Source organism: Solanum stenotomum, chromosome 9, assembly GCF_019186545.1.
Source record: "Solanum stenotomum isolate F172 chromosome 9, ASM1918654v1, whole genome shotgun sequence".
NCBI classification, from domain to species: Eukaryota; Viridiplantae; Streptophyta; class Magnoliopsida; order Solanales; family Solanaceae; genus Solanum; species Solanum stenotomum.
Window position 1 is genome coordinate 14,874,396 of NC_064290.1, and position 12,630 is coordinate 14,887,025.

Below are 12,630 nucleotides of genomic sequence, written 5' to 3' on the forward strand. Positions count from 1 at the left end.
GGCTAGTACTTATGATCCATATAGAAATACAAGAGGTGAATACTCATGTCACATGATGTTGGACTAGAGGCGAATACCCATGATCCAAATGTTAAGAAGGACTTAAGGCGACTACCCATGTTCCTATATGGTAAGGCAAGAGCCGATTCCCCATGTTTATAAAAGATAACTTAAGTATATTATGATAGGTGATGACTCGGATTGTGTTTGAGTTGCCTTCCTTATTGAATAAGGATGATTTGAGGTTACTTCAAGAATTATTCCTTTATGCTATTATGTTTTCTTATGTTCATTGAATATGCATATGACTTATGTTGCTTATCTCTTATGTTCATGTTGATGTTTATGCAAGCTATCATATTTAGTACATGTTTGTACTAACGCATACTCTTGCCTGCTTTTCTTATCCAAATGTTGGATCCGGTGATCTCAACTCTCATCCCCATGGCTAGGATCATAGTATAGCAAAATTTGAAGATTGGTGAGTCCTCATAGCATTCGATGATTTGACCATTGTTTCCTTATGTTCTTTCATTTTATGTTTTGAACTACTGTATGGGTTGTGTCCCAAAGATATTCATATTTTATATGGTTTGAGATAAAGTGTAATAGACTTCCACTTCGTTATAAAGATTTTGATTGTGTTGAAAATATTTTAAATTTCTGCATCATTTCTATTATATTATGTTATGAAAGCTAAGTGTCTTGTATGAGGCTCTCGGGGTCTTGTACGTCATGTTACATCTAGGGGGTACCCCTGGGTCATGACACCCGATGAGATCCCAATTAAGTTAACAATTTACACGTGTGCCTAGATAGCATAAATGAGTTGTCAATGTGGAATAGGTCCATAACTTTCAAGTGTCAGCTTTAGACCTAAGGGGGAGATGATAAGATGAGAAATCAAGTCAAGTGTTTGAGAACAAGCTAGTAATGAGTTCAAAAGAGTGTGGGAGATATTTTTTCAGAGACCTTTTTAGTAGTGGCATGATGTTAGATAAAGTTGATGTTCTTATCGTGATGATGATGGTGTGATAATTACATCTAAGGTTATAAATGAGGAGAAAGAGGAGAATAAAGTTTCACTATGAGAAATAGTTAAATGAGAACCCTTAGTTGGTTCCGAATAGTAATGTGGGAAATTCTAGTTGGTATGACAAAGATGATGAGAGAATGAGAACTTCTTAAGGAGTTGGTTAGTAGGAGTCCATGGAGTTGTTAAAGTACTAATCTTGAATGTAGTTTGGTTAAACATTAGGTAGTTCTTGATATGAGCCCAATGTGGTGGTAAAGAGTAATAGACTTGGGATGAGATTTCCCTATAGTGAGATATAGAACCCGAACCTAAGGATTTGGGTTAAGCTTGAATATAGTAAGACCATACCAATAGACTTAGACCTGAGTAAGAATAACCACGTTCCATAACCAGTGCAGCCGTCATTCGAGGACGAATGATCCGAAAGGGGAGATATTGTAACACCCAGGAAAAAAATTGAGCTTAGACTTGAACCATCCTTCGTAGTGAGTAAGTTTTTAACAAGGTATTTAAATTTTCTTAAGTGTTAAAGTCACTAGATGTAGCACCTTGAGTTCCAAAAAGAACTAAAGAGAAATTTATTCAAGTCATTCCTAAGTTCTTCTAAATTTTGGGTCAACTTCAAACAATCATAACTTTTAGAACAAGATGAGTTAGGTGACCTATAAGATATCAAATGAAAGGTATTTGGATTATCTCTCCTACTCCACTGACTTTGTTGATTTTTGAGCTCATATGAGGGAGATACGACCGTTTGAAGTCAGGCTATCTAGTTAAGGAAAGTTACCCTAATATATGAGTGGTATTTTGGTTCTTTCATTACCCAATCAGATTTAATTCATTTTTAGTAAGGTTTTAGGAGTCTAAACTGATTTGGTTTAATTTTACAATCCTAATTTACGCCTAGGGTTTTAGAAGAGAGTTCAAGAAGAGAAAAGAGAAGAAAAGAGAAAAGGTTCAAGGCGTTCGTCAAGATTCTTGAGTTTTGTTTGGAATTTTTTCCAAGGGTTTAATCCCTAAGAGGTATGTAAGTTTTCATAGAGTTGTGTTTGTTCACTTACATGCCAATCATATTTTTCATTATGGAATTCATCACTACAGATTGAGAAATTAAGTTCTTGATGAGTTTCTTGAAGAGTAGTTATTTTTCTGGAATCATGATGTTTGGTTGAGTTCGTATAACGACCCTAAAAAAAAACGAGTGAAACTAGAGCTTGACGTGTGTTTGTTTGTGTTTGTCTTGAGTTTTGATGGTGTTTTATGTTGTCCCGAGCCATGGTTGAGGTGTTTAGGGGTTAGACATCAAGGTACGACTCCCCAAGGACCACCCTAAGGGTCCTTGAGGAAGACCCTAAGTCTAGACCCCAAGAAACCATGAGGTTGCCTTAAAGAGGGTGACCTACGGATGGGGTTAACGCACCGTAGGTCCATCCACGCCCCGTGGATGGCCTCCATAGGTCAATACCCCCAAATGAGGGTGTCTGATCCAAACCACGAAGGGACGGTACGGTCCCATCAATCCATCCACGGTCCATGGATGGTGACTCGTGGATTGGACCTGCAATCTAGTTTGTGGGTTCGGCTAAGTGAGGGGTGAATTGGTAAATTCACCCCAGTGTTTTAAATTGCATGGATGGTTATTTTAAGTGTTTTTAGGTATTTTAAGAGTATTAAAACATTAATATCCTAATTTAGAATTCATTCTTCATATTTCCCCAAATCAAAACCCTTCTCTCCTAAAAAGTTCTCTCCAGAAATTCCATTGTAGGTCAAGGGAAAGTTCAAGCTGGGGTTGGGGATTTCAAGGTGTTTCTTATTAAATTTCAAGGGATTTTTCTAGTATAAGGTATGGTGATCCTTCATCTAGGATTATTTTTCACCCTAGAGTCAATTCCAAAGAATTTTTAGAAGGTTTTCAAATTTCACCAAAAACCTAGATTTCACTCAAATTCATGGGCTCTTGCATCAAATGATTTAAAATGATAAAGTAGAATTAGATTGATATTTAATTGATGGTTTTAGGATTAAAAACTCTATGAACCCATGATTTCTCTAAATTCCTAAAATTTGGCTTATGAAGTAGGTTTTATGATTATGAATGAATGTTGATGAAATTATGCTTATATTGAGTTGTATTATTGATTTATATTATTATCTATGCCAATATATTGTGAATTATTGGAGAATTGAGTAATGATAATTATGGCTTTGGAGAAGGGTAAATTGTGACCTAATTCTCATGTGGTAGAATTACTCTTCACTTGTTGATCCACTTGAAAGGTGAAGGTATTTACATTACATTGTATATTGATCCACTTGAAAGATAGAGGTGTTTACTTACATGTACATTGTGATCATGGCCTTGAACGCATTATATGAGGAATTGAAGTATTGTCATGAGGTTGTGTATATGATTATATAATGTGAAGGACTTACATATGATTCAATGATAGAATGATGAACATGTATTCAATGTATTTGTGTTAGTATTGATAGGCTATTTCTCAATTTGACAATCATGAGTTATAATGATGAATGTGAAGGGTTTCTATATTGTTGTTGTTGAATCTAGAATTGGTAGGCTTATGCATCCTTTTCTAGAATAAAGAATGTGTCTTGACTTGATGAATATGAATCGATAGGATATGGCATTCCTTTCATATATGAGTGATGAATGTGGCTTGACTTGATGGCTATAAATTGATAGGCTATATGTGCTCTTTTCATAAATGATCTAATGTAATGAAGACTCTAGAATCGATAGGCTAGTTGCATTCTTTTCTAAATGAGTCACTGTACCATTAATAGATAGGCTAGTGGCATTCCTTTAATGAGTATAAAACTGTAATAAGGGACCATGAATCAATAGGCTTATAGAATTCCTTTCATATGGACCCTAGAGCTATCCTTGAATGTACCACAGATCGATTGGCTTATAGCATTCCTTCTTTTTTTGTAATGATGTAACATTGGTTGATAGGCCTATGGCATTCTTCCGTAATACACTAATGTAATGTGAATGAAATAATCTATGGGAATGTAGGGTAAGCACCAAGTGGATATGGTTAGATGGAAACTCTCCCAATGTTAGGCTAGAGTTCCAATGAACATCTTCCTATTTCATAACTATGTGCCCACATTGGCTATTAGCCAGCGGATTTCTTCCAAGCTAAGGATTTATCTAAGCTAATGTTATCGTTCTACCTTAGGCAAGTGGAACACCTCTTTACGATTTGGGTTTATATGACACCAGATTCCATGTCTAGTTTGCATGGTGTATGTCGGTTAAACGCTTACTCCCATCATGTGAGATGTGCACTCTAGTTACATGATAGATACTACAAATTGTAGATAGTAGTATGGGATGCTATCTATACATTGCACGAGCAGGTTTTTGAAGGTGCTATAGTGAATTCTCTAATCCTAATGACTAAGTGTGTGAAAGCCCTCTAAATGCATGAATGTGTCCTTAATGAAACTAATGAAGATTGTTGACTTATGTCTGAATAAAATGATGAATGAGTTGCTTATATTGATAAAATGAGTTACTTAGCATGTTGTGTTGAATTGTAAAGGTTCTTATTTATTGTAGCCCTGAGAAACACCTTGGTGTGTATGAAGATGTAGTATGGGTTGCTACTTCATGTCTTAATTAGGTGTATCTTAAAGTGACTTTAGATATAGGTTCGAAGATGATGAAATGTCTTACTTGACTCATGTTATTATGTATTGTATGTTGGTATTAGTTGAGCATGATGACTTGTAATATAAAGAATGATTAATGGTGAGTTCACTTTTGGTGACCTTAGGGTGATGCTTAGGTGTGGATAGTGGTATGGGATGCTATCCATACATTGCACAAGGTGTTACTTGAGGGTTGCTTGGGGTGAAGGTGAAAAGGTAAAGGTAATGGGTTTATATGTTGAACATGTCTATAATGTGGATAATGTCTTGTATGTTGGTTCTGACCTATATTATGCCTCTTATAATTGTACTCATGAGGTTTTATCAAAAATGGCATACTAACATGACTTTAGACAAAATGTCCCCTTTAAAGCAAGTTTTTGCAAGGTCATCATACTTAGTATATTTTTGTGTGCTAACCCATATTCTCTTATTTATACTACAAGTGTAGGTTTCGGCAAGTGATCATTTCTAGCTAGAAGTTGAAGTGTTTGGACAGAGTTTTCCTCCAAGACCTGGTACGTCCTCATAGATCGAGGACAAAGACTCTTTTTGTTCTAGTTCTTTTATGTTTAAGACTTTGTAATAGACATTCTAGTATTTTTGATTGTAAAGGGCCGTGACCCTATCTTGTTAAAGTTTGTCTTAAGATGGCCATGTGAGACTTAGTATTTCCGCTACTTTATGAAAGAGTTTTTAATAGTTTGGTTTTGAATAAAGTTTGTAATTGTGCACTATTTTCTTTTGTCTATGCGATGAATGAGCTAAGAGGCTTGTAGTAGACCACTTTGGGGTCGAGTACGCCGTGTTACGATTAGGGGATGCTCTCGGGTCGTGACAAACTTGGTATCAGAGCATAATATTTTTGAAATGGTTTTTAGGATCAAAGTCTCAAAAGCCTCATCTAGTAGGGTCTTGTTGATCTGTGTGAGTCGTGACACATCTATGAGCGAGAGGCTATAGGACGATAGAAAGTTACACTTCTTTCTTCATTCTTGAAATCATGCCATAAAGCTTAGCTGCATAAGTTCTCTCTCTTATTCCTTATCCGGTGGTCTTGAAGATTTGACTACTTGAAGGACTAATGTTGCAAGGATCGAGGGAGGAAAATGTGAGTTTTGATGTTAGTTGTGGTTATGTCACTAGATGAGTCTTGTTATGGTAAATTTGAGGAGTTATATTGTGATTTACTCTTTATCATGAAAGGGTTGCTATATGGTTATGTGTGTTGTTGTAGAAGGTTATGATGAGTTTGGAGGTAAGTTGAAGGATTTGACAAAGGAGGTGCTTTAGAAATGTATTGACGTGTTGGGTGAGTAGACTCCTTAAAAGAGGGTGTAAGTTTAATTTTACCTTGGTTTAAGATCACCTTGGGTGATGAGCGTGAAGGTTTAGTGATGTTTTGCTCCCACCATAGAATTGAAAGACGTGATGTTGTAAAGAGTTTGTATAGGCTTACCCCTAAGGGGGGAGATAATGTGCTTAGATGTCAAGGTCGTTGAGTGTCCTTGATTTCTTGAGATAGGCTTTCTTGCTAATCTAACCTTAAGAGGTGTAGTTAGTTTGAGAAGTTTAGACCCAGTGTGGTAGACTCATATGAGACCTTGAGTGGTGTTGGTAAGGTTGGATGTTTCTTAATGAGGACCTTTCTAGTTTAAAGGTACTGGTATGTTGATGATTTCTTATAAGTTGTGGATGTCTTGATTTAGGTTCCCATGTGGTGTTCTTGTTGACCTTAGTTGGGTTTACTCTTAAGTAGGGGATAGTATGTTCAATAGTAAGGTTGTTGAGAGTGTTGATATATTTATATCTTTCCTTCTTTTCTTATTCAATCTTGAGATCTAGAGTTCCTAGTATCTTGTTTCATATTTTGGTGTCTTGTGATAATATGAGTTTCCATAGTCTCCTTATGTAGTGCATGTTCTAATTGAATTCTTGTATAGTTGAGAAAAAATGAGTTTTCAAATTGTGTTCATCATTTTGATATGTATATATGATGAGTTGCCTAAATGTTACATAAGTTGACTTATTGAGCATGCTTAAATGTGTTCTTGAAAGAGTTGCATAGTGTGCTTAAAGATGTCGTAATGATCATGATATGACTTGGAGAAGGAAGTTCCTCCAATGAAATGAGAAATGTGAAGTTTTGGTGCATGATGAGTTGTAGATGTAGTTCCTACCTTCTTGTTGTGTTTTGAGCTTATTGATATGGAGTTGATGTTTTCTCTTATGTTTATGGATTTGTATTGATGTTGTAAGCATGATTGTGGGCTGCTAGTCTTGAGTCGTTACCCCTTAATGTTTTAAAGTGTCATTCGAGGACGAATGTTCCTAAGAGGGGGATAATGTAACGACCCTAAAAACAAACTGGTGAAACTAGAGCTTGACTTGTGTTCGTCTTGAGTTTTGATGGTGTTTTATTTTGTCCCGAGCCATGGTTGAGGTGTTTAGGGGTTAGACGTCAACGTACGACTCCCCAAGGACCACCCTAATGGTCCTTGAGGAGGACCCTAAGTCTAGACCCCAAGACCCCAAGGAAACTATGAGGTTTCCTCAAAAGGGTGACTTACGGATGGGGTTTACGGCCGGTAGGTCCATCTACGCCCCGTGGATAGACTCCATAGGTCAAGGCCCCCAAATGAGGGTGTCTGATCCAAACCATAAAGGGACGGTATGGTCCCGTCAATCCATCCATGCACCATGGATGGTAACTCGTGGATTGGACCTGCAATCTAGTTTGTGGGTTCGGCTAAGTGAGGGGTGAATTGGTAAATTCACCCCAAGTCTTTTAAATTGTATGGACGGTTATTTTAAGTGTTTTTAGGTATTTTAATGTATTAAAACATTAATATCTTAATTTAGAATTCATTCTTCATATTTCCCCAAATCAAAACCCTTCTCTCCTAAAAAGTTCTCTCTAGAAACTCCATTGGAGGTTAAGGGACAGTTCAAGCTAGGGTTGGGAATTTCAAGGTGTTTCTCCTTCAATTTCAAGGGATTGTTCTAATATAGGGTATGGTGATTCTTCATCTTGTGTTAGTTTTCACCCTAGAGTCAATTCCGAAGATGTTTTCAAGGTTTTCAAGTTTCACCAAAAACTTAGATTTCACTCAAATTCATGGGTTCTTACATCAAACGATTTCAAATGATAAAGTATGATTAGATTGATATTTGATTGATGGTTTTAAGATGAAAAACTCTATGAACCCATGATTTCTCTAAATTCCTAAAATTTGGCTTATGAAGTGGGTTTTATGAATATGAATGAATGTTGATGTAATTATGCTTAGATTGAGTTGTATTATTGAATTCTATTATTATCTATGCCAATCTATGGTGAATAGTTGGAGAATTGAGTAATGGTGATTATGGCTTTGGAGAAGGGTAAGTTATGACTTAATTCTCATGTAGTAAAATTACTCTTGAATTGTTGATTCACTTGAAAGGTGGAGATGTTTACATTACTTTGTGTATTGATCCACCTGAAAAGTGGAGGTGTTTACTTACATGTACATTGTGATCATGGCCTTGAAGGAATTATATGAGGAATTGAAGTATTGTCATGAGGTTGTGTTTATGATTGTATAATGTGAAGGACTTACATGTGATTCAATGATAGAATGATGAACATGTATTCAATGTATTTGTGTTAGTATTGAAAAGCTATTTCTCAATTTGACACTTATGAGTGATACTGATGAATGTGAAGGTTTTCTCTATTGTAGTTGTTGAATCAAGAATTGGTAGGCTTATGCATCCTTTTCTAGAATAATGAATGTGTCTTGACTTAATGACTATGAATCTATTGGCTATGACATTCCTTCCATATTTGAATGATGAATCTGTCTTGACTTGATTGATATGAATTGATAGGCTTTATGCACTTTTTTCATAAATGCTCTAATGTAATGAAGACTCTAGAATCGATAGGCTAGTGGCATTCTTTTCTTAATGAGTCAATGTACCATGAATTGATAGGCTAATGGTATTCCTTTCATGAGTATAAGAATATAAATAGGGACCATGAATCGATTGGCTTATGGCATTCATTTCATATGGACCCTAAAGCTATCCTTGAATGTACCATAGATCGATAAGCTTATAACATTCTTTCCTTGGTAATGATGTATCATGGGATAATAGGCCTTGGCATTCCTCCCTAATACACTAAGTGGGTGATAGTATGTTCAATAGTAAGGTTGTTGGGAGTGTTGATATATTTATATCTTTCCTTCTTTTCTTATTCAATCTTGAGATCTAGAGTTCCTAGTATCTTGTTTCATATTTTGGTGTCTTGTGATAATATGAGTTTCCATAGTCTCCTTATGTAGTGCATGTTCTAATTGAATTCTTGTATAGTTGAGAAAAAATGAGTTTTCAAATTGTGTTCATCATTTTGATATGCATATATGATGAGTTGCCTAAATGTTACATGAGTTGACTTATTGAGCATGCTTAAATGTGTTCTTGAAAGAGTTGCATAGTGTGCTTAAAGATGTCGTAATGATCATGATATGACTTGGAGAAGGAAGTTCCTCCAATGAAATGAGAAATGTGAAGTTTTGGTGCATGATGAGTTGTAGATGTAATTCCTACCTTCTTGTTGTGTTTTGAGCTTATTGATATGGAGTTGATGTTTTCTCCTATGTTTATGGATTTGTATTGATGTTGTAAGCATGATTGTGGACTGCTAGTCTTGAGTCGTTACCCCTTAATGTTTTAAAGTGTCATTCGAGGACGAATGTTCCTAAGAGGGGGATAATGTAACGACCCTAAAAACAAACTGGTGAAACTAGAGCTTGACTTGTGTTCGTTTGCGTTCGTCTTGAGTTTTGATGGTGTTTTATGTTGTCCCGAGCCATGGTTGGGGTGTCTAGGGGTTAGACGTCAAGGTACGAATCCCCAAGGACCACCCTAAGGGTCCTTAAGGAGGACCCTAAGTCTAGACCCCAAGACCCCAAGGAAACCATGAGGTTGCCTAAAAGGGGGTAACCTACGGATGGGGTTCACGCCCCGTAGGTCCATCCACGCCCCGTAGGTCCATCAAAGCCCCGTGGATGGCCTCCGTAGGTCAAGACCCCCAAATGAGGGTCTCTAAACCAAACCAAGAAGGGGAAGTACGGTCCCGTCAATTCATCCACGGTCCGTGGATAGTGACTTGTGGATTGGACCTGCAATCTGGTTTGTGGGTTCGGCTAAGTGAGGGGTGAATTGGTAAATTTACCCCAAGTCTTTTAAATTGCATGGACGATTATTGTAAGTGTTTTTAGGTATTTTAAGTGTATTAAAACATTAGTATCCTAATTTAGAATTCATTCTTCATATTTCCCCAAATCAAAACCTTTTTGTCCTAAAATATTCTCTCTAGAAACTCCATTGGAGGTCAAGGGAAAGTTCAAGCTAGGGTTGGGGATTTCAAGGTGTTTCTTCTTCAATTTCAAGGGATTGTTTTAGTATAAGGTATGGTGATCCTCCATCTAGGGTTAGTTTTCACCCTAGAGTCAATTTCTAAGATGTTTCCAAGGTTTTCAAGTTTCACCAAAAACCTAGATTTCACTTAAATTCATGGGTTCTTAAATCAAATGATTTCAAATGATAAATTACGATTAGATTGATACTTAATCGATGGGTTTAAGATGAAAAACTCTATGAACCCATGATTTCTCTAAATTCCTAAAATTTGGCTTTTAAAACGGGTTTTATGATTTTGAATGAATGTTGATGGAATTATGCTTAGATTGAATAGTCTTATGAGAATATGAGTTTCCATAGTCTGCTTATGTTGTGCATGTTCTAATTGAATTCTTGTATAGTTGAGAAAAAATGAGTTTTCAAATTGTGTTCCTCATGTTGATATGCATTTTTTATGAGTTCCCTAAATGTTGCATAAGTTGACTCGTTGAGCATGATTAAATGTGTTCTTGAAAGAGTTGCATAGTGTGCTTAAAGATGTTGTAGTGACCATGATGTGACTTGGAGAAGGAAGTTCCTCCAATGAAATGATAAATGTGAAGTTTTGGTGCATGATGAGTTGTAGATGTAGTTCCTACCTTCTTGTTGTGTTTTGAGATTAGTGATGTGGAGTTGATGTTTCCTCCTATGTTTATGGATTTGTATTGATGTTGTATGTATGATTGTGGGCTGCTAGTCTTGAGTCGTTACTCCTTAATGTTTTAAAGTGTCATTCAAGGACGGATGTTCCTAAGAGGGGGATATTGTAACGTCCCAAAAAACAAACTAGTGAAACTAGAGCTTAAGGTCAGTTCGTTAGTGTAGTCTTGAGTTTTGATGGTGTTTTATGTTGTCCCGAGCCATGTTGAAGTATTTAGGGGTTAGATGTCAAGGTACGACTTCCCAAAGGACAACCCTAAGATTCCTTGAGGAGAACCCTAAGTCTAGACCCCAAGACCCCAAGGAAACCATGAGGTTGCCTCAAACGGGGTGACATACGGATGGGATTCACGCCCCGTAGGTCCATCCACTCCCCTTGGATAGCCTCCGTAGGTCAAGAACCCCAAATGAGGGTCTCTGAACCAAACCACGAAGGGGAAGTACGGTCCCGTCAATCCATCCACGGTCCGTGGATGGTGACTTGTGGATTGGACCTGCAATGTGGTTTGTAGGTTCGGCTAAGTGAGGGGTGAATTGGTAAATTCACCCCAAGTCTTTTAAATTGCATGGACGGTTATTTTAAGTGTTTTTAGGTATTTTAAGTGTATTAAAACATTAATATCCTAATTTAGAATTCATTCTTCATATTTCCTCAAATCAAAACCCTTCCCTCCTAAAAAGTTCTCTCTAGAAACTCCATTGGAGGTCAAGGGAAAGTTCAAGCTAGGGTTGGGCATTTCAAGGTGTTTCTTTTTCAATTTCAAGGATTGTTCTAGTATAAGGTATGGTGATTCTTCATCTAGGGTTAGTTTTCACCCTAGAGTCAATTCCAAAGATGTTTCCAAGATTTTCAAGTTTTACCAAAAACCTAGATTTTACTTAAATTTATGGGTTCTTGCAGCAAACGATTACAAATGATAAAGTACAATTAGATTAATGTTTAATTGATGTGTTTAAGATGAAAAACTCTATGAACCCATGATTTCTCTGAATTCCTAAAATGTGGCTTATGAAGTGGGTTTTATGATTATGAATGAATGTTGATGGAATTATGCTTAGATTTAGTAGTATTATTGATTTCTATTTTTATCAATGCCAATCTATGGTGAATTGTTGGAGAATTGAGTAATGGTGATTATGGCTTTGGAGAAGGGTAAGTTGTGACCTAATTCTCATGTAGTAGAATTACTCTTGAATTGTTGATCCACTTAAAAGGTGGAGGTGTTAACATTACATTATATATTGATCCACTTGAAAGGTGGAGTTATTTATTTACATGTACATTGTGATCATGGCCTTGAAGGCATTACATGAGGAATTGAAGTATTGTCATGAGGTTGTGTATATGATTGTATAATGTGAAGGACTTACGTGCGATTCAATGATAGAATGATGAACATGTATTCAATGTATTTGTGTTAGTATTGAAAGTCTATTTCTCAATTTGACACTCATGTGTAATAATGATGAATGTGAAGGGTTTCTATATGGTAGTTGTTGAATCTAGAATTGGTAGGCTTATCCATCCTTTTTCTAGAATAATGAATGTGTCTTGACTTGATGAATATGAATCGATAGGCTATGGCATTCCTTCCATATATGAGTGATGAATGTGTCTTGAATTGATGGCTATGAATTGATAGGCTTTATGCACTCTTTTCATAAATGATCTAATGTAATGAAAACTCTAGAATCGATAGCCTAGTGGCATTATTTTCTAAATGAGTCAATGTACCATGAATTGATAGGCTAGTGGCATTCCTTTCATGAGTATAAGAATGTAATGAGGGACCATGAAT